The sequence below is a fragment of the Ceratotherium simum genome, chromosome 30, assembly GCF_057802395.1.
Source record: "Ceratotherium simum simum isolate JZ-2026a chromosome 30, ASM5780239v1, whole genome shotgun sequence".
NCBI lineage: Eukaryota > Metazoa > Chordata > Mammalia > Perissodactyla > Rhinocerotidae > Ceratotherium > Ceratotherium simum.
The window spans coordinates 17,034,134-17,061,705 of NC_141929.1; the positions used below are offsets into that span (position 1 = coordinate 17,034,134).

Consider the following 27,572-nt stretch of genomic DNA (forward strand, 5'->3'; position numbering starts at 1 on the left):
AGACCCAGGTAGCTACATAAATGGAACATACATGATGGCTCTACACAGCCATTCTTCCCACTCCATATTTGCTTTGTTGTCCATATCAACCCCACAACATTCCATGGAAAGAAAGGTGACTCTGATGAGAGAACTAGGATGTCCATGAAGAAGCCAGCAAAACCTCACAATTCAATGAAGACATTTCATTCCCTTTCCTTGAACAAGCTCCAACCCATTCAGGGGACTTATTAGAATTTCAAATGAAAAGCTGAATACTGTGAGCGTTGTAAATCAGCTACAAACAGCTTTTAAAACTGTGTCAGGAGAAAATACACAGGTAATTTTCTTCTTCCTTCTTTAATATTGCACTTTTGTGCCCTCAAAGGTGTGTTTGTTAAGAAGCAGGTACCAATTTATTTTTACAGAGAAAATCTGTTTGCTTTGGGGAGGAGTGAGGGGGCCCCACTGGAGAAGTCCTTTAACCCGGGTTGGTGGGGGTCCCAGCATTACTTCCACTTGTGGCACATGCACAACCACCTAGGTGGTGGGTGCCCCTTCACAAACCCTGCATTGCTTCTTTTTTCTCTTTAGGTTTCTTAGAATGGGAAGCAGGAGTATTACTTACCTGGGAAAAATTGCTAGTCAGACTTCTCCTGCCCAGGAAAGCATACTTGCTGTCTTTGAACAGTCCAGAAAAGATGGGGGTGCTAGAGGAGCTCTCCCTCTAATGGGGGAAGTAAGGAGCAGGGTTCTTCCCAAGAGTCAGGAGCCTTTTGCCTCTTTTGCTAGGATGTCCTACAGCCTTCCATGTGTTCACCTCCCTGAGAATATGACAGGGACACTTTCCAGTTGTTCTTTCTTTCCCTTTTCAAGTCCCTGGAAAGAAAAGAAAAGAAAGAGCTTTCTCAATCTGTCAAGTTCTTCAAGTACCTAGAGATTGGGATTCACTTCCAAATTGAAGAGATTCCTTCTTTCTCTGTCTTCTGCAGCATAGGAAGGCCCAAATGATTATACAGATCACCTTCCATACTACACAAAGCAAAAAGATAAAAACAAACCAAAGAGTCACAGGGGCTACATCTTCTAGAAAACATCCACAATTGAATCTCCTTGGCAAATGTCACTTTCTTGACACAGAACACTTACTGCTAAAGACTTTGAAAATGTAGGACAGTATGTTCTGAGAGAAAAGAGCACATCTAGCTATGGTAGAAAGCAGATGCCACTCAAAACTCACAAGCTTTCCTCTCTTCTGTTTCAGTTCTAAAAGTAGCTGCCTTGACATCAAAATGAAAATTACAACCTTGAAATGAATGAAGAGCTGCTCCGAAGCCTGGAGAATGGGATCCAGATGTCATCCTACCTTCTATCTGGATGGAAAGATTGAATCAAGCTGCATTTGATCATTTATTTATTTAACAGAGAATTACTAAGCATCAACTACTGAAAACCATATGCATACACTTTGAGTACTGATGATTCTCTGCCTACCTCCCCGTTAAATTTTGTAATTACCTGTCACGCAAACGGTCAGTCAGAGCTCCGTAAGTTCCCTTCAACACAGTGTAATGGAAGGATTCTGGGCTCTAGGGTCAGACAGACTACAGATAACATTCAGGAGGAAGGGAAACCACTGATTGCTTTAGGTTAGAAATGGAGGAGGACCACCACCCGTGGAGGGTGGCTGAACCTTGCATTTCTGAGTAGACTAGAAGACCTACATCTCTCCCTTTCCTGCACCTTCCCCCTACAACCCATAAAGTCCTTTTCCAATTTTGGAGAATTTTTATTGAGGATACCGACAGTTTTCTCCCATGTGGTAGCATCTCCCTTGAAACCAGCCTGGTGGGTCAAGAGGTAATGATGAGAGACCCCAGGGGGAGTGGAAATCCTGGTCACCTTATATGCAGACAACGAGGTCTGGCCTTTTCTTTCATGGAATGTTTCTCCCACCAGTAGCAGCCGTGAAGAACCTGGCTTTGAGTGCATTGTGGGAGCTGCAAAGTTTCCTCCCATGGGGGATCTGCTACTTATTAGCAGAATGACCTTGGACAAGCTACTTAACCTCTCTGCTCCTCATTCAGTCACCTATAAAATGAAAGAGTAGTGCCTGCTTTATGGTGTTGCCTACATGAGATAATGCACAGCAAGTTCTTAGCACACAGCCTAGCTCAGGAGAGACGTGTTAGTCTGGTTGCAGTTTCCTTCCATCCCAGCTCCTCCTGGGAAGACCGTGACACTAGCTAAAGAAGGGGGCGCTTACACTCAGTGGTTTAAAAGGTTCTTCTGTCACTTTCTATGGGCTGGCTTCACAGAAAGTTGCCTGAACAACTGTGGCTTGTGTCATCACAACCCCTGTTACCTCTTCTGGGAATGGCTGTTGTTTTTCATTTTTCTGTCCCCTCTTTAGCCAACTAAAGAAATCTGTCCTTGGGGCCAGCCCAGTGGCGTAGTGGTTAAGTTCGCACGCTCCACTTCGGTGGCCCAGGGTTCACGGGTTCAGATCCCAAGGCGTGGACCTATGCACCACTCATCAAGCCATGCTGTGGTGGTGTCCCACGTACAAAACAGAAAGATGGACACAGATGTTAGCTCAGGGCCAATCTTCCTCACCAAAAAAAAAAAAAAAGAAAAAAGAAAAAACTATCCTTAAAGAAATCTCTCTCCCTCACTCTTTCCAACATCCTGCTCTTTCTTATTTTTCTCCCTTTCTTTTTCTCTCTTCCTTTAGATACATATTTCCAGCCCCATAGTGGTTACCTGCTGCCTAACACACTCAAATAGAATTCTTATACCTGAGCTTTGAGCTTCTTCTCTGACTCTGGGTTTTTGTCCTTCTGCTCATCACCTCCCCTCTCTCCCTACTCCAGGTCACCTCTCCCTGCTCCTGACCCTCAATCTTTATCTCATTTTCTTATGCTTTCGTATGATATTTTCCTTCTTGGTAAAAACACTTAAAGTGATTTCTGATCATCTGCTCTGTAAACTCTCTCTTTTCCCTTCTTTAAATAATTAAGGAACCAACATGATTGAAACACATCAATAAGGCTTCATATTAGTAGCAACTGAAACTTGCCTACAATGACAGGGAGAACAAATATCCCAGTCTATAGTGTTCCAACTGACTTGCCTAAGAAGCTCATTTGCCTAATTGCTGCAGCTAATCAAACAAAGTCTCCATCTGCTTTTGTAGAACTTCCACCCTTTCTACCACACATTTACCTGTTGATGGGTATCAGTAAGACAGAGGAGGATGAAAGAATAGACACAGATTCGAGATAGACTAAGTTATTTCCCCCGAACAAGACCAGAGAAAACACAAAAAATTAATTTTATTTTAAATGTGGAAAAGTTTGTGGTTTCATTAGATGCATTGAGCTCCTGATTTTTTAATTAATTTTTTTGAGATAATTGTGAATTCACATGCAGTTGAAGAAATAATACACAGAGATCGCATGTGCCCTTTACCTAGTTTCCTTCAATGATACCATCTTCCAAAACTACAGTACACTATCACAACCAGGACACTGACGCTGATGTAGTCAAGATACAGAACATTTCCATCACCAGGATGATCTCTCCTATTGCCTTTTTATAGCCACACCCACTTCCCTCCCACCCCGACTCCCTTCTTAATCCTTGGCAACTACTAATCTGTTCACTCTTTCTATAATTTTGTCAATTCGAGGATGTTATATAAATGAAATCATACAGTATGTAACATTTTGGGATTGGCTTTTTCCACTCAGCATAATTCTCTGGTGATTCGTCCAAGTTGTCATGTGTATCTATAGTTTGCTCCTTTGTATTGCTGGGTAGAATTCCATAGCATGGATGTAGCACAGTTTGTTAACCATTCACCCACTGAAGGACATCTGGGTTGCTTCCAGTTTCTTGCTATTACAAATAAAGTTAGAAACATTCATGCACAGGTTTTTGTGTCACATAAGTTTTCATTTCTCTGGTATAAATGTCCAAGAGTGCAATTGCTGGGTTCTATAATTACATGGATAGTTTTTAAGAAACTCCCAAACTCTTTGCTAGAACAGTTGCATCATTTTACATTCCCACCAGCAATGTATAAGTGATGTGATTTCTCTGCATCCTTGCCAGCATTTGTTGTTGTCACTATTTTTTATTTCATCCCTTTTACCCAATCTACTAGGTGTCTAATGATATCTCATTGTTGTGATGTTAATTTGTATTTCCCAAATAGCTAATAATGTTGAACATCTTTCCATGTGTTTATTTGCCATTTGTAAATCATCTTTGGTGAAATGTCTCTTCATGTCATTTGCCTATTTTCTAATTGGATTGTTCACTTTTTACTGTTGAGTTTTAAGAGTGTTTTATATAATCTAAAAAACAGTCCTTGGTTGGATATGAGGTTTGCAAATATTTTCTCCTAGTCTGTAGCTTGCCTTTTCATTCTCCTAAAGAGACCTTTCACAGAGCAAAATTTTTTAATTTTATTGAACCAATTTATCAAGTTTTCCTTATATGGATTGGGCTTCTGGTGTCAAGTGTAAGAAATCTTTGCCTAGCCCTAGATCCTGAAGACTGTCTCCTATTTTTTTTCTAAAAATTTTATAGTTTTATGATTTACATTTAACCCCGTGATCCACTTTGAGTTAATTTTTGCATACGGTGTGAATTTGAGTTGAAGTTCAGTTTTGTTTGCCTATGGATTTCCAATTGCACCAGCAACATTTGCTTAAAGGCTACCTTTCCTCCATTGAATTGCTTTTATATCTTTGCCAAAAATCATTTGGACATATTTGTGTCAGTCTATTTCTGGGTCCTCTATTCTTCTTCATTGATCTGTGTGGCAATACTACACAACATTGATTACTGTAGGCTTATAGGAAGTCTTTAAATCAGGTAGGTTAATTTCTTCTCATGAAACTGAAGTATAGAGAAGTAAGGTAAGCTGTAAACAGACACACAGTAAGGATCAGAGGCAGGATAGAAATCAAACTCTTAGCCATCCTGCTTGACTGAAGTTCTTTCTCTTGGCGTCCCGTTTCTCTTTCAGAAGGCCAGGGCAGATGGTGATGATGGAAATCACATATGTGAGCCTGAGTTGTGTCCATGGCTTCCAGTACAAACTGTGTTTTTCATTTTGCTTGCTTTCTCTTCACACTCACATCTTTTCCTTTTTTCTTCTTTTCTCTGCCCATTGAGGATTTTTCCCCTGGACTTTTTCTCCATCTAAATGCCCCATCACCTCCCTATCACCTTCTATATAGTTGGAAAGTAAGCAATACCCACTGGTGTGTCTCCTTCCGGACTCACTTGCCCCCACATAGGCAAAGCCCAGGCAGAAGAACCATGATGAGCACTGGTTGAGGAGGTGGCAGGAAGGATGTTGCAGCGTGCTAAACAGAAGGCGTGTCCATTAGAAAGAGAATAAGTGGGGACATGTTGGGGCCAGCAGATGTAAACCTGCCTAAAACCAAAAGAAAATGGTGCACTGTAACTCTGAGAAATCACCTCTCTTGTTCTGGCTTTTTTCTTTGCTCACTATGGCGTCAGTCCATTTATTTATTAAAATGTCTACTATGCCTTAAGAAAGAGTATTAATGCATGGATATAACCAATACTTTGGATGCAGAAATGAACACGTAAGCAGATGCAGCCCAGATCCATTCCATTCAGCATGTGTGTGTGTATTTTTTTTCTTTTCTCTGAGTGCCTTTGCTCAGTAAAAGCCATCAAATATCATCGGGAATTATTACTAATTTTTTGAACAGCCCTGAAGAATTAAAGAGAGAGAGTAAGACAGAAGGAATAACAGGAAGAGAGAGAGAGAAAGAAAGAGAGAGAGAGGTTAAGCTCAAAGGCAGGGAGAGCGAAATGGACCAGATTATACAAAATTAAAAAGCAAATACGAGCAGACAATTTGTGCCGAGTGATTGCAAGCAATTACAGTCCGGCTTTTCTGGAGGGAAGATGGGGGGAGGGGGTTATTTCAGCTTAAAAGGAGACTTTATTCATTCCTGATCAGCTTCTCCTACCATTCTCTCTTTTATTCTTGGATATCAATTTAAAAAAAAAAAATCAGCTTTCAGATGTTCCATGTCCACCCCTGCAAATCTACCCCTGGGCAGACAGTGAGAATTTAAGCTTCCAATCGGTTCTTTCTATAGCCCTGAAAACCAATTTGTTCATAAAGAATAAAATAAAGAGGGGGAGGGGTGAAAACAACAAGAGCATGTGTTTCTTTTAGAGGAGAGCTTCAATTTTACTATAATTGTCTAAAGACGGAGCTGCTTTGATCTGAAGAATTATTATTGTGCCTCAAATGCCGGCTGCTAATGTCACAGCTGTGCTGGGGCTCGGTCACGCCAAGGGGCTTGGGGACTAACTTAGTCCCTGACCTGCCGCTGGGTCCCTCTCTCCTTATCTTTCCTTTGTCCATATGGGAAAGTCAGAGTTCCTGGTATGTCCCTCAACCATAGAAGGCCACTGCTCTGTTGGTTTTATTCAGGTTACCTAGAAGGTGGGGACATAACGGCAGGCACGTAATGGGGGGCTGCTGAGTCTAGGCAGGAGGGGGGTTCTTGCCTTCTTAGAGGCAGGAAGGGCTGGACATGAACAAGCCCAAGACAGCCGGCATGGTCCCTAGATCAAGGAGTCAGCTCTCTTGGTCTCCCAGTACAGGCAAGTGCGATGCGGAGAGGGTTCCAGTGCTTGCAAGAAACACACAGAACCACTCACCACGTTTCTCTGATTCACTTCTCTGAATTGATAGTTAATTTCCCTCTCTCTAGCTTATGCTGCACCGAAGCAAATGGCAGCTCAAGAAGCAGAATTAAACAATTTTCTTTCAGAAGAAGAAGGGCTAAAAACTATATTTAGGGGCTGAGAGCTGAGCCGTCTCCAGCACTGGTGTTTTCCTTCCTGTGGTGGAAGGAAGAACCAGAGGGCCCCTTTCCCTACATCACTCCCCTGGCTGCTGGGGCAGGATGGGCTCAGCTGCAGGGACTGCTCCGCCCCCCTCACCTCACTTCTCCTATCTCCCTTGCCTGTCTCCTTCAGGTGCCTCTGAGATTTCATTGGAGACTGGAACCCTAGCGGGGTCCTCTTCATCTGTTCCTTCTCTGGCTCTCCATTGCCTACAGCATCATCCAGACTCTCTAGAGTTCACTGTAAAAGTTTTTTTCGGCTTTTTTATGTGTTTGCGAATTTTCATAATAAAAAAATTGGAAAAAAAAAAGAGGTAACAATGTCTAACATAATCAACTCAAGTCCTTATGGGCCCAAGACAAGTTGTCCCAAAAGAGCAGTTAGCAGGATGGTGAAAGAGAAAATTTTCTTCAAATCTCCCCTCTTGCCTTTCAGCCCCCCAGTGCTGTCCACACACCTTTCCCAGGGCTGCACAACCTGCTAAGAACGTTGCTTATAAAGACCTAAGCTATGAGCCCATCCTGTGGAATCTGTATTTTATCCGATCTCTCCTGATGAGGAATACAAGTCTTTAACATTCAAAGAAATAAATCTCAGAAGTGGAATTCGGCCAGTGGAGAAGAAACTTTAGGTGGTACATTAGTTGGGGTTAGGGTCAGTTGCAAATGTCAGACAGGACAAAACAATTGTGACTTAAACAAAATGAAAGTTCATTTCATGCTCACATAAACAAAGTCCAAATGGAATTTGCCCAAGACTCTGCACATCAAACATCTCAAGAACGCTGGTCCTTTCCAGCTCACTGCTCCAACATCCCTAAGTGATGGTCCCCCTCTTCACGGTCCAAGATGGCTGCACCTATATTCCAAGCAGCAGGATGGTGGAATGAACAAAGAAGAGGCACAACAGCATGCACAAGCTGCCTCTTAAGGAAGCATCCTGGAAATTGACACGCAAGCTTAGTCACATGTTCACATTTAGCTGCAAGGGAGACAGGGAAATGTAGTCCTTATTCTCAGTGCCAATGTGCCCAGCAGAGAAATTATCTTACTACGAAAGAAGGGAGAAAGGATTTGGAAGGGCAACTAATAGTGTTTTCAAAGGTGTGGAGAATGTCTCTCTAGAATGCTCCTATCACAAATCCATAGTTCTTGACTTACTCTTCCTTCCCATGGGGTCAGCTCTGATCTTATCCATTGACCTCATGACAATGGTCTCCTTTCTGGCTTGATCACATAGTGAGGAGCAGAAGGAAATAAGAATCTATGTGATAAGTGCTTTGGAATTTAATAAACCAAGTGTAAGGTAGGTATGAGCATCATCATATTAGAGATAAGAATGGGAGGCTTCCCTAAATGCAGAAGACTGGTGAGGTCCTCCTCTTTAGAGGCTGCTGTTGAAGTGCCTAAGGATGTAGAGCAAGGGTCCCCAGTCTCTCCCACCACCCAGCCACTCTACTCCATCAGATAACCGAAAACTGGAAAAGCACAGAGTCTGCCTGAGAGCAGAGGACTCTTAAACAGGTGGTCTCACCTGGAGAGGAAAAGAATCAACAAAAGCCAGGAGTGGACTCCTGCTGGCAGCAGGAGAATATTGGCCAAAAAAGGCTGGCGAAGGGTCCTTGAGTGGTTGGGGGCTCTAGAAGGAGGATGGACACGGGCATGGAGGGGCGGGGGGAGGACTGTCAAAGAGAGGCATTCAGGTTGGTGTAGATCACCTGTATGCAGACTGCAGTCTCAGATCTATTCCAAAGATTAGAACATGAGTTCTCCAAGTTCTAGAAGAATTTTCAGTTAATCTAGTGTCGCAGTCTTCTTGATCAGAAGTTCTCAAAGTTTATTGCCCATTAAAATCACCTGGGGCTTTTGAAAACATGCTAATGCCTAGTCCCAGCCTCCACGATTCTGATTTTATTGGCCTAGGGCAAAGCCTGGGCATTGGGTTTTTCACACTTCCCAACAGGATTCTATTGTACAGCAAGTTGGAGAATCACTGGAATCTAGAGCAGTGGTCCTGCAATTTTAACGTGCATATCCATCACTTTGGGATTATGTAAAAATGCAGATTCTCATTCATGAGATCCAGGATGGGGCCTGAGACTCCGTATTTTAATGGGTTTCCAGGCGATGCCAATGCTTCCTATCATGGGGGCACACTTGACTTTGAGTAGCAAGTTTGACTCATGCATTTCTCCCACAGATAATGTGCACTTTTGTTATCTTCCTGGGGGCTTTGGTGCATTATCTACTCATGCAAAGCTGTCTGGAGGCCAGAAGAGGTCTGCCCCTGTAAGGAGACCATCCCCGACAGGACTCCAGGCCTGCTCCTTGCCTCTTGCCCCTTGCTGCTTGGTCTACAACTGCCTTCACATTTAGCATGTCGTCCACTAAGCTGATGATCTAGAATGGCCCATGTTGGACACAGCAGAGAGCAGCTGTTGGTGCCCAATACAGCTCCTATTAACAGTTAATGCTTAGTGCTAATGAGTAACCAGTTACTAATAGCAATAATGACATTAAGAAAACAGTGATAGTCCTACATGGTACAACCCCCCTTCTCTCCCCCACCTCAAATTATAGTTCTAAATGAGCTTCCAGAATCTTGTTTTGACAGGTACACCCTCATACACATTCACTTAATAAGACATTTCTATGGAGTGAAATTCCACTTTCAACAGATGCATTTTCTGTGTGGCACACGGGAACTTAAATGTGAGAGTGTCATTAACATGGAAGTTGTGAGTTTAATTCCCTACACAGGGTGTTGACAAACTGAGATTGTTTATCTATTTCTCATCATGGCTATGTGTTTCCTATGGGATCCAGTGAATTTCTTAGAATTCAAAGTGTTTTGCCCCCTTTTTTGGGTTAATGTCTACTTGTAGCTTCACAATCCATCCTCAAAGACACATAATCTTGGAAGCCAAAGAAGCTAACGTGAGCATGTCACTAAGGACAACACGGTTCCACAGAGTGGCTGGTGATTCCTAAGGATGGTATTCAGGTCTGACTCAGGATGTAGAAACTCGTGTGTGTGTAGTTTCCTTAAATATTTCTTCTTAGAGGAAGCAATGTAGCACTTAATGTCTAATGACATCTATTAAGGAATTCATTAAAGAGAAACTGATAACAAGATATGTTATCATAGTCAACAATTAACTGTGCCATGTAGGAATCGTGCTTGCTCTTAGGATGTACAACCAGCACTGATTTCGGAGCTGTTCTTACAGTGGCGAGTGTGGCACAGGTGCATCTTTCTGAGGGCTGATTTTGACCATAGGTCTGACTCCCAGGTAAAGAGATGGGCCAAGGTAGGCTATTCATACCCTACATTTGTTCCACACGGGCAAGAGAGACCTCCACTTCATGACTCTATCTTTCTAAACCTCATTTGTCCTCAGGTTTACCCTTTACTGTAGGTCCAACTGACGTAGGTGATGGTGGTAAAAGGAGATCTCAGAGGATCCTTTATAGGTTCTGATACCCTTGGGGACTAGGTTAGAGGGAACTATAGGAAAGGCATTTTACGAGCAATATCACTTGAGAGGAGCTCACATAAGGGAGACTCAAATGTCTCAGTCCCCTGGGAGGAGAAGGGCAGAGTTAAGAAGTTGGCTGAATCTTTGCGGCTAGTGTGAGCCTGGGAAAGACCCTGAAGCAAGTGGAGATACCTGAGAGCATCAAGCATTTGAGCAAGTGAGCTAGCCTGCTTCATGGTGACAAGTCACCCACCTACCTTCTGATTCTGACAATGTGACCCCCAACCGGCCTGGTGGCCTGAGCATTTCAGAACCTTCTCTTGCCTCTCCATAAGCTCATTCTGAGGATGGTTCAGGCATTCACCTGTACAAACATATCATTCCTCCTCGTAGTCTTTTGGTTTTGATTTAAAAACCTACTGAATGTTAGAGCCAAAGGAGGTTTAAACCAGCTTTTAACCCAATTTCCTCATTTCATAGATGAGAAAACACCCCAAAAGGATTACCTGCTGTCAACTGGACCAGGAGCCCAGGTTTTCTGACTCCAAGTTCAGGATTCTATTTTTTAAATCTCTAAAAAACGGCAAATCTAAAGACTCCAAAAATAAAATCTCTTAGATTATCTTGCCTGTGGAGGCACAATGTGAAGTCATACTTAACTAGTCGGTAGGCTGTTGTCTACACTGTGGATTCTGATGGAGCCATGAAGCTTCTAGTTTGCTGCCAGAGGCTCCACTACATTGAAAGGGCACATTTTCTACTTCTGCCACCAATGGGATAAACAGCATGTTGAGCCTGGACAGATCATAACTGCCTGAGTCAGGAGGGTGTTCCAAAAGTAAGGGGGGTGCTGGTTATTCTATTTGCCCCTCCAGAGCCACCCACCATCCTCCATCCTTCTCCACCCTGCTCTGTGTCCTAGGAGACTGACCTCCACAGACTATGTCACCTGGATTTGCTTGTCCTACAGCTCCCAGTTGGGTTTGACCAATGGGCAGGCCCAGAAGGAGGTCAGAGGTTAGGATATTGGTTATTCCGGCTCCCTCCCTGCCTCACCATGGTTTTGGCAGTGGCCATATCCCTCTACCTATGGCCACAGCTCTCCCACAGCCACAGATCTCACCAAGGACCAGTTCCCTGTTTCTCCTTTTGCCACTTCAGTCCTACAAGATGCTTCATCATCCCCTGTCAGCTCCCTTTACCCTTTCACCTCTATAAACAGTTCCATTATTAAACTCTCTTCATTAAATTAACATGTTGAGTGTGCTGTCTTTTCTCTGCCAGGACCCTGACTGTGACAGGGGCCATCCCTGTGGGTTGGGGCACTCCTTGGCCCTCTTTGGTACCCTTGGGAAGAAGTGTATCAGTTAACAGTAGCCTACATTGGCAGACTTGTGGATGGGGTCACTTCCATTTGAATAGGGAGGGAAGGGCAAAAATAAAGCAGGAGATACATAGGAAGCCAACAGTAGTTGGCAAAATCTGCCTGACACTTGAGATTCTCCTGGCCTACTTTGGATCATCCCACTCAAGTTAAATGAGTCTACAGTTGAATCGCAGTGCTCCCCTCCAGTGCCACCACTGATTTATTCTGTGGCATTGGGCAGGTCCCTGCTTCCGCCTCTCTAAATTGGTCACATGATTCTGTTCCCTTGCACACCTGCTAAATATAATGTGTCACTATTTGCAATGTCCAAACTCTACCAACTTATGGTAAGCTGTCTTAAATGCTAAAACAAACACCAATTGAACTGGTTTTCCCATCTGTTTCTTAAACAAATGGGAGCTTAAGCCCATAGGGAAACTGTGTGGGTCAGGGAAACATCAAATGAACACTTCTGAATGAAAACAAATGTTTCTGAAGATCTCAAGATATTTTAAACATAGCACTCCATTGGCCAGTCTTCCCCAGCTCCAATGCCTGCACAAGATCCCAGTGACAGCATTATTTGCTTGAATTGGATTTGTTTCTCTGGCCAGAAAAAACACACGAGGAACCTGGAATGGGAAACAGCTACCGGGTCCTAAAAGTTTTTCCAGGACACAGTCTGAGACCAGACAGGAATGAAACAACAGTTGGAAACCACACCAAGGGAGCAAAGAGAATCATTCTTGGGGATCTGCATTACTGGTCTTCTTTTACTATTAAAGATATCAAGAGCAAAGAGCAGTGGCTTGCATTCTGACATAAAAGCCCCATCCGGTGAGACAGCATTCCCAGGGGACAGGGAGAGAGAGGAGGAGAAGAGGAAGATAATTTCAATTGGAGAACCTGGCGTCATCACCCCTGATGGCAGATACTCCTTCTGGGTCCTCTACATGCCTCCTACAGCCTCCACTCCAGCTGGCAGCCTCCTTGCCATCTCTGGCACTAGGAACTATGCACAACTTTGAGTTTTGCCTTATCCCATTTTGTGCCTCACCAGTGCCTAACAAAGTACACGGCACTTAGGAGTACTCAACAAATGCTCGTTGGTGGATTGAATTAATGAATGAATGAATGAGTGAATGAGTACGAGATGCATCAACGAACAGAAGAATAAACAATTGGTAGCACTGTCTTTCTAGCTGATAAATTATTTCTTTCAGAAAGGGGGATGGGTACTTCCCACCAGAGGGGCCCTATATTATGAAGTCATGGGGCCATTTTTAGGGATTCACTACTGCTTCTTCCCTGTTACCCACCCTCACCAGAGTATACTACCCTGATGTACACAGCTCTCTAGGTTATCCTTGGGAGGAACTGTATCAGATAACAATAGCCTACCTTGGCTGACTTGTGGATGGGGGGGGAAGGGCAAAAATAAGGTAGGAGATGTATGGGAAACCAACAGCAGTTGGCAAAATCTGCCTGACACTTGAGGTTCTCCTGGCATATGCCAGTGTCCCTAGGAGGGATTTCCTCTTGAGCAGTGTGCTGTCCCAGCCCCCTCGGGGCTCCCCATCCCCTTTCCTGTCTCCCTCCCCTCCTCTCCCTGAGCTTCCCCCATTTTCCTTCCTGTTCCTTCCTCTACTCTGACTCTTTGCTCCATTTTCAATCTCTTCTTGCTATTTCTTCAGTTTTTATTTCTATTTTGGGGGAAGCCACATAATTTATCAACCAAACAAGGACATTTTTGAGAGTCAAAGGGAGTTCTAGGAATGATCAAAATTTTTTAATTTGAAATATTAACTTATTGACCAATACATTGATTTTATTTACATTGGTGGAATTATAAAATAGTTTTATTTAAAATCTATTTTCAAAAATGAAATTAATATAACAAAAACGAAATAACTATAACATACATCTGTGTTCATCAAAGCAAAATAAAAATAATTTATTTTGTTCCATCTATTATCCGAATATTAAATAATACCATTAGCGGAATAATGGTGCTTGGTATATATTCATATATTTTAATGGGTTTTTTTTAGTCATATTTATTTCTAATATTATTATGTCTGGTATTTTCCTAAAGAAGGTTTTCTTAACATAGATTTATTTTTTAATCTTTTTGTTTCATAAAATTGCATATAATCTTCCTCAAAGTTGCATTTTTTAAGCTGTCTGAAGTATTACATACCGAAAAGTACCAAAGTTGCTATTTATTTATTGTTAATTTATTTATTGTTAATAAATTTGAAACTGTTGACACCCTCAATTGAATCATCTCTGTAGATTATAATATTATTTTTAATTGAGAAAAATACATTCTCCAAAGTTACTAAGATGCCTTGTAAGTGTAGAATAAATTCTACTACAGTATATTCCAATTCTCTATTTTTCATATTAAAATGTGTAAATATTTTAACCCAAATATTTTCTCAGATACCATCTTTTTACCTCCCAAGTACTTATCTCTCATAGATATTTTTTGGGGGAAAAACTCTTCAAATAAGTTGTCTCTATGATCCCAAATCATAAGCCTTTCAGTTTCATTCTATCTGGCACGAATGTAACTTTACGCAATTAAAAACGGAAATGCCATCAAAAGAGTTTTCCAGTAGATCAAGATATTCCAAAGAGCAATCATAATTTTGAAAATGAATCTCCTATAATTTTTGAGCTCTCAACATTTAATTTGTTCATTTTTTTTGCTTCTGTTCATTGTCTTCCTGTTTGCAAGCATTGTTTTCAACAGTTGCAATTGGTTAAAAGCTTTAAAATGAAGTTTTCTGAATACTCCATTTCTTTGGAGACTTTGATTAAAGTTGTCTAACTGATGTTGAATAAAATGCAACCAAAATTTACAAATTTGTTTACAAAAGAAGTTCAATACTACTGCAAAACATGTAGGTTGATTTACAAAGTAGTTCTTCAAAGGTGCAAAATCTTTAAAAACCCTTCTGATAATGGGCAGCAAAGAAAAAGTGCGTGTGTATATTTTTTTATATTCAACATCAGCTTTATCTAAAAAATTCTGTGGTTCAATTACTCTAACAGGATATACAAAAATATTTATAAATTTAAACCACTACAACTTTTATTTTAATTGATCTAACATTGCAGCTTAGTGGGAGCAAAGTATGCATTATATGAACACCAAAACAAATCCCAAGCTTATTTCTGCCCCAGAAGTTTCTTAATTTTGTAATAATATTGCTTTTACCACGAAGCTCTGCTTTACCAAAATTTGAGTGTACATATCACTACAAAAAACTAAACATTTTATCTCCAATGTTAAACTAAAAAGATCATTTAAAAGATGAATTTTACACTAGTATTAACAATTAGATCAGATGTTTCACCTTCTTCAGAATGAACTTTCAGAAACTGTATTTTTATTTCCCGGATTGGAAGTGAATATTTGAACCAATCATTAGAATTAACTGATTTTCTTTCTGAAGCATCTAATAGCACTAATGAAAGTGATAGCCTTAAACTATTTTCAGTTTTCCTTCTGCTTAAAGTGCCAACATGTTAACTGCAAACACTTCATGTTTTGCACTTGCATGAGAAGACTTGGAGTAAAAAAGAAAAAAAAAAAAAGTGAAATTTAGAAAACAACCCAGTCATTTGAAATAAATGAAAAATCATGCTTTGCAGAGGAATCTGTAAACCCACCTTCTGAGGATTCATGTATGAACTCATCATCTACAACAGAATCTTCTTAAAATAACTACCAATTTCTAAAATTAGATGCTGATGTTTTGTTAGCCAATTTTGTCTTCTGTTTCTCCCGTGGTCATTTGCCAGAGTGGATGGTAAATGTTGATAAATGTTTTAAGTTACACGTTCATCAGCTTTTATAAGAAATGCAAACTCAGTAATTAATTTTTCATTAAACATGCTCTTTTGTTTTTGAGCTTATTGCTGCCAGAAGGGTTTATTTCGAAATAAAAATGTTACCAAATAATAAATAAGTTGTGGATTTAAATTATAATAAATGACAAAACTGATATTTCAAGAGTTCTATGTCCTATGGTGGGGCTGCTCAGACTCTATTTCCTGTGTGGAACTAATATTTTCCTATACACCTACCCTATAGTTTTCCATAGTTCGCACAGACCCTGCCAATAGGCATCACTGGCCTGCTGCACCCCGAGGGCCCCAGGGCTGGCCACGGCACAGGTAGCCAGTAGGGGCAGCAGCAGCCACTTCTTACCACCACCTGAGACCCAGAGGAGTCACCGAACACCAGTGCTCACAGCTGAGCACACTTTGCATTATCAGCAAGCAGTCCGCGTGCTGCCCTTGAGAAAGGGGGGTCGATTACCTTATGTCTGGAACAAACTCGGGAAAGGGAGACGGGTCATCCCTTGGTCGTCTTCCAGCCTTAACCACATGTTAAAACAAGAACTCTGTTCACTGAACTTGCATCTCACACACAGCTGGATGAGACCTTGGCAGGAGCCGGCAGAACAAGATGGATGTCCACTGGCCCCTCTTGGCTTATTTTAATGCAACAATAATGACACTTTGTTAAAAAGTAATAATAAAAGTAAAATCTGGGACAAATGCTAAACTGGACAGGATGCCAAGACAATAGGCATACACCAGGTCTCCCTTGGGCAAATGGGGATGCGATGTCATCCCATGTTTTAGGATTCTTGGGCTTTATTTTCACTGCAGCAAATCTCTAAATTTCTGATCCTTTTCTTTGCTAAGTGTTTTTCTGTGTGCCCACTCGTCCCTTAGGACTAGCCGTTTCATAAAACAGAAAGGTGAGGTGCAAATATCTGATAGAGTATGGATGCAAGATGAATGCAAATATCATTGAGCTAAAGGTCACAGACCACACCCGAGATAAATCTGCACTCCTTCATATGTTGGAAAAGGCTGTGCTAGAGTCCACTCAGGGCCTACGCTAGTCTGTACTACCTTCTTCCTTACCAGTGAGGAGAACTTGAAAATGGAAGCTGCCTGCTAAGGACAGAGGCTCAGAAAAATAGAATGATCCTGGGTTTGTTGATGACTAGGGAGCCTCCATAATTATGAATTGCCGACCTCCCGACCTGCAGCTGAAAGCAATTCCTGACTTACCCAAATGCCTTTGGTAGTTTCTGCTTCCTACTCCAGGCTCCTGTCTCCACTCTGACCTTTATCCCCAAATCCTTTCCCATAAGAGTCTTGTTGACATTCTCCAAACTCATCTCTTTCATCCTTCATACATGCTATTTCCTTGGCTGAGATGCCTTTCCCGGCCTTGACACCCAGCCACTTCTGCCCTTCTGCTAGAAACAAGCTTAGTCTTCACCTCCTCCAGGAAGCCTCTCCAGGCTGCCCTCCCAAGACATCCGATGCTTGCTCCCTCACACTTTTATAACCACCTGTTGCCTTGCCTGCCTCCTTCAACCCGAGGGAGGGGACGGTATGCTTTCCTCATTTTGTCATCCTGTACCACCATACCTGGTACATAGTAGGCATTCCTCATGGGAAATGAATGAATATTGAAACTCACCAAAAAGGGGAGGGGCCCCCAAAGGCCTCTGGGAGATTACCTGCTTTGCCTCTAAAGGCGGAGGTCAGAAAATGGCAGTTACTCATCCTCCATCTATAGGATCAGGTCCATTATCCTATTACACCTCCTTAGGGACCTGGAGGTGAGAGGACACGCCTATTAGTAACCCCAGTTTATAGCTGGGCAAACGGAGGCACAGGGAGGTTAAAAGCCCCAGGTCGACCCAGGAGCTGGTGATGGACCTGTGATTGGCAATCAAGGGAAAGCAGCCCACGAGTACCTGTGCGGGGCACTCCTCCAAGCCCCACTACCGCCCAGGACCCATCAGTTCTTTTTGTTTCAAGTAGAATCCAAAAAGTCCTCTCTCCAGATTAAGTCATCCTGGCTTCAAATATCTAAAGCAGCTATTTTTTTTTTTCCTTCGGTATTTGAAATGTTTTTAAGGGTTTATTTCAAACACCTTTTTCTTTGAACTGATTGTTCAGAACTTTCATTCCACTTTGTCAGTGTTTTTTGTAGTCGGCTCTGATTTCTAAAAGGTTTTTATTTCTTCTCTATTAGCAGCCACCACCTGCTTACTGTTTGGATGGTTTTGCTGTATTTTCTTTGCTTTCATCTATTGAAACGGATGAGAGGGACCTCAGGTAATGAAGCTTGTTTGCACTTTTCCCCCTAACCTTCCCTATTTTTAACTCCTCCCGCTAATGCTAGGCATGAGGGAAAGGATGGAAGATTCTTGGAGTGTTGATAAGTCTATGAGAGTCCCTCCACCTTTCTCCCCAGGCGTGGAGGAGGGGCAGGCAGAAGAGGGTGGAAATGTGCCTGGAATGCTGCAGGTGCCCTGGCTGTCTTTGAGACTGCCCGTCAACCTGCTTGGCCATGGCAGGACCCACTGTGGTCTTCTTAATGGCCTTCCTGGCTGGAAATGAGTGGGTGTCTTTCTTCATTCTAATGGTGACCCAGTGGCTGCATCAGGGGATGCTGGTGTCAATGGCCATTGCTGAGGCGCCACCCTGATGGACACTAGCTTGTCCCATTTTGGGCTAAGCTGCACACACTGGCCCTTATGGGAACAGACTCACATATAAATATATAAATATTTTACCAGTCCATCCTGCCCTCGGGGTATCAAGTTTAATGAACTAAACATCCTCCATTAATCACCCAGCAGAACATTATTTACTCCAAGCGAAAGGGTAAGTGGCCAGCTGCAAAGACGAGTCAAGGACTCTCTACACAACTCTTCTTTACGCTGTCTTGCCAAATATTTAAGAACAGAGTCCTAAATCCAGCAGTTCTGCAAGCCAAGTTGACACCTCACTCCCTCTTCTCTCCCCCTACCAACTTTCTCACCTACCATTTGTCACCTTTAATATAAGGCATTCTCCCCCCAATACCTGCCCAGTCCAGAAATGCATAGCCATGAGATATTTCAGCCCAGGGAGGGAGAAAGAGGTCTTGAGTTCCTTTCCCATGACAACTCCATTGCCAATAAGTTGAGGATGTTTTAAGTGACATGGAGAAAATGTAATTGAAGTGGGTACAATATCAGAGTAGATAATATCTGTCACCCATCTAAGAGCTGTGACAGCCACTCAGTAAAAGTGTATAAAGTGCAGGAATGAGGGAAGGGAAGAGTGGGAAGGAAGTGGTGACCAGAGTTGGTAGGCACGAGGTGCTTGGGGAGGTAACAGCATGGGGCCCACGTTGAGCAGGGCTTTTCCACCCTTGTGTACCCTGGTCCCTATTCCTACAGACACAGACAAAGGCAAAGCTTTGTAGCTGACATCTCACTTGCTTTTTATTGGGAATGGTGATGTCCTATACATTCTGACCCCCTGACATCTAAGGGGGTTGGCAGGGAGCAGCCATCTCGGCAGAGAAAGTGATACAAGCCAGTAAGGGTCTGAAATGCCTTCTGCCCTTTTTCTCCATCCTTTTGCAGGGCTGACCCCCACCTCACCCACTCCCCACTAGATGGGCAGGGCCCCTCCTCCAACATGTCCAGGCTTTCCAGAGCATCTTGCCTTTGGCCAGAGGTCTAGCAAAGCCTCTCCCAGGCTGTGCACTGCTTTAACCCAACACTAATTAGTAATGCAATCCCGCAAAGAGTGAAGCTGCCTGCCACCTCCCCTCACTCATAGTGATTTATGTTCAATTTGTACAAATGGAGAAAATGAGATTTCAAATTTCAATGCCATTTCTGCAATGAGGTGATTAAAAGAGAGAGAGGTATCGCCTTCCACTGTATAGAATATTGATCCCAGCGCTATTTTCCTTTGCAATAACCATTAGCTCAGTATTATTTGCAAACCTCTAATGCGAACCTGGAGATGTAATTTACATTTGTGCCTCACTTATTTGCTTTAACAAAACAACACAAAAGCTTTGGGTCTTTCAATCTATCCATATTGTCAATAAAATTAGCAGCTTGAAGGGGGGAAAAATTATATTCGAAACCATAACTTCCCATTAACTACCACAAGAGACAACACATTGTTCCAAAGGAGAAGGCGCGTCATGGTTAAGCCTCTTTCTGATTCTTAGCCTCCTCCCTTCTCCCCAACATGGGGCTAAGATTCAATAAGAAAACTTAAAAGTAAGGCATCCCCTCCTCCTAATGCGGATCAGCTTGTGTGCTCCGGGCTGGCCTTGCTTGTCTGAGGCCTGATCCCTCGGAGCGCGGCCCCGGAGGAGCGCGTCCCCGTGCCAAGTGCCGGCACACGCCTCGCCCAGAGGTCCAGGCAGAGCTGCCAGGACAAATGCGCACACGTAGACGCGTGCGGGGCCGGCACTGACCCCCTAAAGAGAGGGGGGAGCCAGGTCGGAGACAGAGGGGGTGGAAGAAAAGGAGGCAATCAGGAATAAAAGCGCAGGGCTGTGTTAGCGCAATTCAAGTGGCAGTCCGTCAGCCTCCGACTCTTAACAAATAGGCCACGCAGCTCCGCGCTCTCATTTCTTGTCTCTGCAAATCCGTCAGCTGCCTACCACTGCCTACCAGACCTTGGAAGACGAGAACAAGAAAAAGGGAGAAGGGCGGTTGGGGGAGCTAATGACCCATAATTGCCATGATAGTGGGCGAGGGGCCAGGCAGCTGGTTTACATTCCTGGTATGTATAGTATGCAAATATCGACAAACGCTCGACACAGTTTCGCTATTGTGGATCCGGAGGGTAACCAAATTAGCCTTTGGCAGCCATGGTAATTGGGAGGTGCTGTTCCCATTAGGAGTCCTGCAAATTATGAAGAAAAATGGACCGAGGGCTTTGTCACAAATAATAATACCAAGAAGAAAAGAGCAGGCGGCTGTCTTTTCTTTTCTCCCCCCTCCCTCACCCTCCGCCTTTATTTTTTTTTTTAATTTCTGCATTGTGTTGTTAATACTTCTCCATTTAGTAATAAGAAAACAAGTCTGAAATCCCCCACTAGACGGTGCCCAGGACTTGATTGCAAGAATGTCCAGTTTGCAAGGGGGAAGAATATGGGTCGGGGCGAGGATCTCCTTTTCTGCACCGGAGTCCAAGGTCTGCAGGTAAGAAAGGTGCAGATGTCCTGGGCAAATACTGTGGCCCAGAGCCCTGGGTGATAAGGGGGCTTTGGAAGCAATGTGTTGGAGAAAACGCTCTTTCCAAGGAGTGTCCTTCCCTTATTCTGATGGTCTGGAGAACATCACCTCTTGGGTCATAGCTGGGTTTTGTCTGCCATCTCACTCCCAAAGAGTCTCAAGTTTGGCTGCCTTTAATGTCTTAACAATTCAGATACCAGTCTGAAAACCTCCCATCATAATCCATTAAGCCCCAAACTCACGCAGAAAAGGTTTGGAGATTTTTGCCCTGGGCGTTCCCTTGAGACAGCCTAATTCTACGTCCCCAGGAGCTGGGTGCCTGGTGACCAGATGGGCCACTGTAATATCAGATGACGCCGGGATGAGCTCACCCTTTGTGTGACATGGGTGAGTGAATGGAGAATGGTCAGCTTGGGGCCAAAATGCCCCAGATGAGAGGCATGGCATCAGAAGGGATGGCTGAAACTGTGTACCCAAAGCTACACTGTGGAGGACATACTTCCAAAAGCACTCTCCTTTAAAGCAATCAACTTCCAATTTCCCTTGTTTTAGCATCTGTTTGTTCTGCCAGAGGAATGCCTTCGATGAAAAAGGCCTCTCTGGAAATACAATGTCTTTCATTTATATACCTCCAGTGGCACAGGAACATTTTATGCATTGCATTGGAACTTTATTTTTATTTTACATTTCATAAAAGTGTACAATGTTAAAACATGGAAAGGAATAGGAACCTTCTGCTTGGATAACTGGAGAGATACAGCCTTTAAAACCAGACAGCATTTCCCATAAGGAAAAAAAAATGAAATTTTTATAACGTTTGAAGTCTCCTCTGAGACACGGCTACAAAAGGATCCCACCAATTTTGTCCTCCAAAAGGTAAGAAAGAACTAATTGCTAGTTGCCTTGCATTTGGAAAATTAACAAAAACATGAGAAAGGCCAAAAATAGATCAGGTCACAGCAAAGTCAAACAGGGGTTTAAAAATGAGTAAGAGGAAATGACAAATTGCTTGCACAGTGTCACTGCAGATGAGACCACCGGGTGATCTAGGGAATGGGGCTGAGTAGAGAGACAGGGCCAAAGATCCTGGCTCCTTTTTGTTCTGTGATAGTTCAACCCCATTCAGTGGACAGGGGAGCAACAAGCCCCATGTTTCTCTATGTAGCCTCCCCCGCAACCCCATTCCTGGTTAGTTTGCAATGAAGAATACTCAACTGTTAGGTACCATCCAGGTTTCAAGTCTCTTTGGAGAGAAGCTTGAGAGTAGACAGAAAAAAAAACTCTCTAGCATTTACAAAATTTTTTTCTTAAGGAAAAAATCTTTGGGATGAAAATGCCCTTCCATTTTGTGATCGTGTTTAGGCTTTTGTTCTAGTTCTACCTCTCGATGTGGCTGACAAGGCCTACGGCACCCAGACTTCTGGTTGCTCTCCACCTTCATTTCTCCCTCTTCCCTCCTCAGAAACCCAACCACATTCAACGTGTTTCAGAGCCTTGAACACAACGTGCTTTCTCTCCCCTCTTACTTTCACACAAACTACTCCCTCTGCCCACTGGGATGTCCCTGTGCACTGCCCTACTCTGTCACACAAGCACCTGAATGCATACACGTGGGCATGTGTGCATGCACGCACACACACAAACACACACACACACCCCTCAGGCTGACTCATTCCTGTCCTCTTCCCCAGCTCTCTGCTCCCTCCCCTGTCTCCTTCTCTGACCACCCAAATCTGGTGTAAGCCCCTGCCTGCGTGCTGCCCAGTGCTAGAACTGATTACACAGTTCTCTAAAGGTCTGCTCACTTTTCTAAGGCTGTGAGGTCCATGAGAGCAGGGACTGACTCTCTCTTGTTCACCATTGTGCCCCCTATACCTAACACGGTGTCTGGAACATAGTAGTTGAGCCATAAAGGTGTTTAATGAATACCATCTGATTATCCAAAAGCTTAACTGAGGGCCTCAACTGTCATTTGATAACACTTCTCCACACTCTGTTTCTGCATTGGGGAATCCTGCTTGCCAGGAAACGCCTATGAATTCCAGAATTCTGGCGAGCCCCCAGCATAAAGATAGACCAGCGAGTATTCCAAATACCAAATTAACTCAAGGATGCTCATTGACCTCATGAGTTTTGTCATGAAGTTTTTATTCTAGGCCAGAATCTGCCTCTCTGCTGAATCTAGGGCCTCTCTTCCCTATTTTTTCTTTTCAGAAATGGAATTTGTTTATGTCTGCAAATGTTGCAAAGAATACATTTTTCAATATACTGCGCTCTGCTCTGCCCACTTCATGATCTCAGGCTTTAACCATAACCCAGAACAAGACCACTTCAACTCTTGCAGGGAATTCACAATCACTGAGGCAAATTCTTTTCACTATAAGCCCAATTCAATTCAGGTTACTGAGTATTTATATCTTGGGTATATATGTGTTAGAGCATAAAACCTACTTGGAAAAATAAGGCTGATGAGATGATAGCAGCAGCAGAAATGAAATGATAGGACATAGGACTGGACATTGGAGTTTGGAAGAAGAATAGTGTTCCTCAGGCTGAAATAGCTTGCTATTTAGAAGAGCAAGGGTTTGACCTTGAGGAAATGGAAAGAGACAGTGAATAGGAATGATGGCTAGAGTAGAGGGTTCCTGAAGAGGTTTATAAAAAGATAATTTTGGAAGAGAGCCACATGGGTAAGAGCCTTGAATATCAAACTAGAGTTTAGTTGAAGGCAGACAGTTTGGCTATGGCATCGTAGAGCAGAATTACTTACATGTCTTCTGGACCAATTCCAGGAGGACTTTTATTAAGGTCTGTTATGGCCCAATGAATCACTTCTCTCTTTATCCACATGATTGTGGAGTCTTTTCCCACATTAACTCAGGGCTTGGCCATGTGACTTGCTCTGGCCAATGGCACTTTAGCAAATGTGACGCCAGTGGAAGTTTAAAAAGGGCTCATGCGTTGGAATTTGTCTTCTCTTGCTGCTCTGGGAATCCAGCACCATGTGAAAAAAGCTTGGGCTAGCCTCCTGGATGAGAGACCAAATGGAGAGAGAGGTCAAGCTCTCCTAGTTGACCCAGACATATAAGTGAGTTCAACTGACATTATGTGGAGCCCAGCCCACATTGTCCACCTACAGATGAGTGAGCAAATATATCATTTTTGTTTTAAGCTTCTAGTTTAGGAGGATTGATTTGTTACTCAGCAATAGATAACTGATACAAATTCCACAAGAGAGAAGCCTAGAAGAACTTGAGAGAACAAGACGACTCTTTGGGGAACTGATATAAGAACTACAAATACTGTAAGAAAGTTAAAGGAATGGGGCCATCCTTTAGGGCTCCTGCTTGGAGTTGTAACAATACCATGGCAGGTTGAGGACAGCAGCCATGAGGGTAGCAGAGGAGGGAGGGACAGCCCAATATGGTGGTGATGAGAAGACCAACATGGGCCAGCACTGGTTGGAGTGGGGGTAAGGGAAGGCCAGAAGGATGGAAAGAATAACAAATCTCCATCGGCAGGGATCTCAGTGCAGGCAGGCAACAGCAAAGTCAGCCCACACTGGGGACACCAGGGGGAGAACAGTAGATGTTGATATTGACATGGAGGGATACAGCAGGTGACTCTCAATGGCTGTCTCCTAGGATCCTGTCGGGGCAAAGAAACATTGGTGGGGGGTGGGGGGGCGTAGGGAGGGTATTTTAACTCTATCAGTAAAAGCTTCACTGATCAAGTTTTCCCCAATCCAAGCAGCTGGCTGTGATTTAGGGAAGCACGGGATGCCCAGAGAATAAAGCTGTATGACAGGGCATACAAAACCCAGCAAAAGTTGTCCATCAGCCTAGACATTATTTTTGTTTTTATTTCCATCACCCCATCCACTACTGAAGTTGACATCCAATTGTGTGCCCAGCTGTTAGGGGCCAAGACAGAATGGTGATTAAGAGCCGCTGTTCTAGAATCAAATGCCAGCTTAACTACCTGCTGGCTGATGGCCTTGGGCAATTTAACCTCAGTTTCCTTATCTGTAAAATGGAGATAATAATAGTTCCTATCTCATATAGTTGTTGTGATGACTAAATAAAATCATACATTCTAAGTGTTTAGCACTGTATCCTGTACATAGCAAACTCTTTTATATTATTATCACTATTTTCAATAGTTTTTTAGTCCTCCACATTTTTCAAGGTTCTGAGTAATTCATTTGGATTATCCAGAAAGATTTCTCCATTTGAATACCATCAATACCTTCTCTGATACCTAAAATATGTTAATTAGGGAAAATGCTCTCTTGATCACAGCATTTAAAACGGCAGGGAGAGAAGAAAGTTCTGTACTTTCCTTATGTTTGGGATTCTAATGTATTCCCGATGAAAATCTATATGCACGTTCAACTATATTTGATCTTTATTTCTATCCCATCTGGCTAGCAAGTTCTCATTAAGATATGATTTAAGAACTGAAAGTTCATTAAAAAGATCATTTTGTGACAAAGTGAGATGAGCAGCATAGAAATGATTCCATATCTTTTCTAGATCATCCCATTTAGGGCTTTTTTCCAACTGAATCCAGCATAATTCATAGAAGCACTGAGATTTGCCTTTCAAAGCTCTGGAATAATTCAACAATTAACATCATATGCCCTTGTTAACTGATGCACTAGATCCAAATTGCAACAAATACCACTGTTAGCAATTTTCTTCTACAACTTTCTTACTTTAAGCAGCATTATCTTAGAAATCTTCCTCTTTCTAAATTCAGTTCTAAGGGGAAATATTCACAAATAATTTCTGGTTTTAATATTATTTCCCCTTACTTCCTTAAGAATAGTATTATGGGGGAAAACATTTTATTAAAAAGGACCAAAGTTCTGATTCAGAATGCTTAAAACAATCTTTTCAGATATTTTTTTCAACTGAATAAAACAAGGCTCATATTAGTTGCAACATTATTAGCATTCTTTTAAGAGCTGGGCGCAGTCACGGAAATCTTGTGTTCTACCATGTCAAAATTTGTCTGAATTGCACTTTAATAAAATCACAAAGTGATAACAGCCTCTCTATTCATGCTATATAAATATGAAAAATATCACATCAAGGTAAAAACATGAGAGCCACCATTCACGTAATTGTTACAAATTTCTGTTGTACAACCAATTCCCACAAAATTTCATTGCAGTTATTCAAATATCTGTGAAAAAGGATCTTAAAACTTTTACATTTTGCACCTTAAAGTTAACGGAAATACTACCAGTCGACATGCTAACAATTTTATCAAGAATTCTGCTGCAGCTCAGAATGGAGGAATAATATCAGTACTTCATCTAGTGAGATATCCAGTTCAAGAATCATCACATGAACTCCAGTCCATCCACAAACATATTTTCCAAAGACAGGAAGTTTCCATATTTTTTATAACACAGAGTTGAGAAGTTTTGCTCAATTTCTATTGTAAAACTTTTTTTTTAAGTGCATATGAAAAAACCATAGGTGATTCCCTTATTGTTCACACTAGTGAACATTTTATTTTGGTTTAAGCAATGTGGAAATTAGTTTCAAGGTGCGCATGATACTCTGAAATCAAGACTGGACTGGTATATTACATAATTCTACCTTTCAATGACTCGAGCTCTGTTTAACAGAATCATCATGTGTTAAAAAATAAAACAAAAACCAACTCCATTGAACCCAGGAAACTACAGACGTGACAGCTAACTGATGTATCTTTGAATGAACATATAATATGATGTCATATTTCTCACTGTGGTTAAAATCTATCTTACTACTCTTTTAGTTACAGTTTTTATATGTGGTTGTCATGTGCCTATAAAGTAGATATACATTTGGCAAAACCTCATTAAAATATTCTTGCTTCTCCTGCCTTTTATACTAATGGGATTTCTATTAGTCAGGGTTAAACTAAGCTCTGCTGTGGTAACAAATAAACCCCTAAGCCTCAGTGGCTTGACACCTTATATCCAGGCAAAGTCAGAGAGGGTTCAGACAGTCCCCCTCCATCCTGAAGCTAAGTCATCTGGAATATGGCCTCCAGATGCTGTTGTGTCAGGAGAAGAGAGATGGAAAAGGCACCTGGATTTTGTCTGTTTCATCCTAGAAGTGATACATGTCACTTTCTCCCAACCCATTGACTAGAACTAGTCACCTGGCTCTAACTCAACTGTCTCAGAAATGTGAGAGAGCACATGGATGGTTGGTGAGCACCGTCTTTGACACAGGCACTAAAATAAAATTGTATACTTAAGTGATTTTGAATATGCCTCAAAAGATTTCAAACTATAGGCAGGTGACTGGTGCCAAAGCATTTAGAATTATTCAGCATTCTTATCACTCCATATCAGAGTCATTTTTCATACATGTGTGACTGCAAGGGTTGAGTCCCATTGACTGGAAAAGTAGCACAGGTATACATAATTTGTATAAAGCAGTTATATACATATAGGTATGCATACATGTATATATATGTATATATGTATAGCCTGATATGCATGCTTATAGATAGTCATAGGGACTAGAATGAAAATTCTTTGGTCTCAACCTCAGTGGTATTCAACTGGGGGTAATTTTGCCACCTAGGAGAACTTGGCAGTGTCCAGAGACATTTCTGGTATCACAGCTAGAAGGAGAGTTGCTACTGGCATCTAGTTGGTAGAGGGTAGAGAGTAGGACAGAGATATTGCTAAATATCCTGCAATGCACAAGACAGCCCCTCACAACCATGCATTATCTGGCTCAAT

At 42.4% G+C, this 27,572-nt stretch overlaps 1 long non-coding RNA gene across 1 annotated transcript in view; it reads right to left on the reverse strand.

The window, feature by feature from the left end:
- The window catches only part of LOC147913108 (uncharacterized), a 458,959-nt gene that overhangs the window by 266,731 nt on the left and 164,656 nt on the right, over positions 1 to 27,572 (reverse strand). Inside the window, exon 2 of the long non-coding RNA XR_015549182.1 lies at positions 608 to 858. This is a non-coding gene — a long non-coding RNA (uncharacterized LOC147913108). The remainder of the gene's footprint in view (positions 1 to 607; positions 859 to 27,572) is intronic.